This window comes from Eucyclogobius newberryi, unplaced genomic scaffold (assembly GCF_026437365.1).
Source record: "Eucyclogobius newberryi isolate DKJ021-1_F unplaced genomic scaffold, fEucNew1.0.hap1 SCAF_228, whole genome shotgun sequence".
NCBI lineage: Eukaryota > Metazoa > Chordata > Actinopteri > Gobiiformes > Gobiidae > Eucyclogobius > Eucyclogobius newberryi.
Genome location: NW_027315866.1, coordinates 40,060 through 43,145, shown reverse-complemented (window position 1 = coordinate 43,145; position 3,086 = coordinate 40,060).

The following is a 3,086-nucleotide window of genomic DNA, read 5'->3' as shown; positions in this document are numbered from 1 at the left end:
TCATATGTCATATGAAAGGCTGAAACAAATGAAACGGTGAAAGAAGAAAATAAGTCTGAAGAGTGAAGTCTAAAGAAAATTGTGTAAAATATAGCCGCAAGCGGCAATGATCGGCCCTCGCCACGCCGCCGCCACGCCGCAAGAGGAGGGGGCGCTATCGTGCCCCAATTGTCCTTTTATTACGCCTACTGCTGAATCTGTGACGCTGTCACATCTTCTCCCCTTTGTTTTAACATCAAAAAGACATTTTATTTTGAATTCTTGGCAAAATGTGCAGCTTTGCCGCACAGACACCGTGACTCTTTGAATGAAAATGTGGATAACTTTTGATGGTCCTGAAGATGAGTCTCACCAAATTTCAGGTTAATAGGGCTGACGCCCTGGGAGGAGTTTGTGAAAGTCTAAAGTGTAAACATGTTCTGGCGATTTCCCCATTGGAATAACATGGGAGGTTTCGGTCATCGCTACGGCAACGCCATAACAATTATGACATGGGTCTCATTGACTTTTTTGATGGGGATGCTAAAATTGGGTTTTGTGTCAAATTTCATATAATTTCGCAAAACTAAACATTTAACCTCCATATAAACTCTGTAGGGGGCGCTGTGGCGCCAAATGAATTTATTTCACTTCAAGTAGGTTTAGGGCAAAGAGTTTAACAACTGATTCTAATTTGACGCAATTCGGACTTTATCTGCGCAAACGGCAGAAATGTTAAATTTGGGAGATTTCTGAAATTCTTGCTACACAGAGACCGTGACAGGGTCAATGTAATTTGAATAACTTTTGATGTCCCACTCCTCAGTAGCATTTTCACACAATTTCAGCTTTTTGAGCCAACGCCCTGGGAGGAGTTTGTAAAAGTACGAGTCATGCTTAGGCATTTTTGAAGCAATATGGCCGACATTTGGTTGGGCGGACGGCGTTGCCGTAATAATATTTTTTACTTCTCTTGTCACCATCTACCTCTGCGCCAAATTTCATGATTCTACGATCAGATTTTTTTTGGGTCATTTCCCATCTCTCAATGCATTTTTGGTACATTTGGTGGCGCTGACGCGCCAATTTTTTTTATTTTAGAAAAGGGAAATAGCCAGAATGTAGAGAGGCACGATTTTTAGAGGTGTGCACATTTTTGTGACTTTTCGTCAATGTTCACTGGGTGAAAAATAGGGGGGTTGGTCCCGAGAAGAAGAAGAATATTCTGATGCGAAAACAATGTTTCCCATTTTTCAAATATCATAAACTACACATTTTCGGAAAGCGCTCGCGCTTTCCTACCTCATGGTGTGCGTCCCTTGTCACTGACGGGTACTTTCGTTAATTTTGAGTGGGCTCCGCCCACTTTGTGTTTTTGTCTATACAGTAATAATGTTCAATTTTTGCATTACATGTTTATATGCACGGAACATACAAGAGATGGGGAACGTATTCGTGAGCTACTTAGGACAAATGAGTGCTTTATATGGGGTCATCCCAATGTAAAGTGCTCGTTTAGTGCGCACTTTTGCACGGGCTTCGCCCGTTTACAACGGTAATGTTCCATTTTCCTACTACTAATTAGTATGCACGGGGCGTGCATGAGTGGAGGAGTGCGTTAGTGAGTGTTTGGAAGTGGGCGAGCGCTTCGCGCTCGATTTCGTGCGCACTTTCGCCGCCGTGCTTCGCACGGCCTTACAAGATTAATAGGCCTCTCGCCAGCTTGTGGCGCTCGGGCCTAATAATAAGGTCTAAAGTCTAACAGCAGGTGGCAGTAATGTAACAACCGCCATAAAACACTAAAGAAGAATTGAAATAAATTGAGAGGGAACTCTCTTACTCTTTGAATGCTTAGTTTTTAATAGTAATTATTTTTATTATATCCATCCATCTTCTGCCGCTTTATCCGGGGCCGGGTCGCGGGGGCAGCAGTCTGAGCAGGGACTCCCAGACTTCCTTCTCCCCAGACACTTCCTCTAACTCCTCCGGGGGGGTCCCGAGGCGTTCCCAGGCCAGCCGAGAGTCTCTCCAGCGTGTCCTGGGTCTTCCCCGGGGCCTCTTCCCGGTGGGACATGCCTGAAACACCTCCCGAGGGAGGCGCCCAGGAGGCTCCGGAACAGATGCCCGAGCCACCTCAGCTGGAGGAGCAGCGGCTCTACTGCGAGCTCCCCCCGTGTGGCCGAGCTCCTCACCTTATCTCTAAGGGAGCGCCCAGCCACACGGCGGAGGAAACTCATTTCGACCGCTTGTATCCGCGATCTTGTCCTTTCGGTCACTACCCAAAGCTCATGACCATAGGTGAGGTCAGAACTTAGACCGACCGGTAAATATAGAGAGCTTTGTCTTTGGACTCAGCTCCTTCTTCACCACAACGGTCGATGCAGCGACTGCATCACTGCAGCTGCTGCACCGATCCAACTGTCGATCTCACGCTCCATCCTTCCCTCACTCGTGAACAAGACCCCGAGATACTTGAACTCCTCCACTTGGGGCCAGGACACCCCACCCACCTGGAGAGGGCAAGCCACCTTTTTCCGGTCGAGAACCATGGCCTCAGATCTGGAGCTGATTCTCATCCCAGACGCTTCACACTCGGCTCAAACCGTCCCAGTGCAGCTGCAGGTCCGGGTTTGATGGAGCCATCAGGACAACATCGTCTGCAAACAGCAGAGATGAGATCCTGTGGTCCCCAAACCGGACACCCTCCGACCCCTGACCACACCCTCCGACCCCTGACCACACCCTCCGACCCCTGACCACACCCTCCGACCCCTGACTGCGCCTAGAAATTCTGTCCATAAAAATTATGAACAGAACTGGTGACAAAGGGCAGCCCTGGCGGAGTCCAACATGCACTGGGAACAGGTCTGACTTACTGCCGGCGATGCGAACACAGCTCCTGCTCCGGTCATACAGGGACCGGACAGCCCTTATTTATATTTTTATTATATTTTCAGGCCTAATACAGTTTGTATTTATTTTTTCTGTACAGAAATTAAAACTATTAGCCTGACTATGGGTTTGTAACAAACACATGAGTCTCTTTTATGGGACATTCAGACATTTAGTTTGAATTATAAATCATTTCATTTCCTTGACTTGACTTC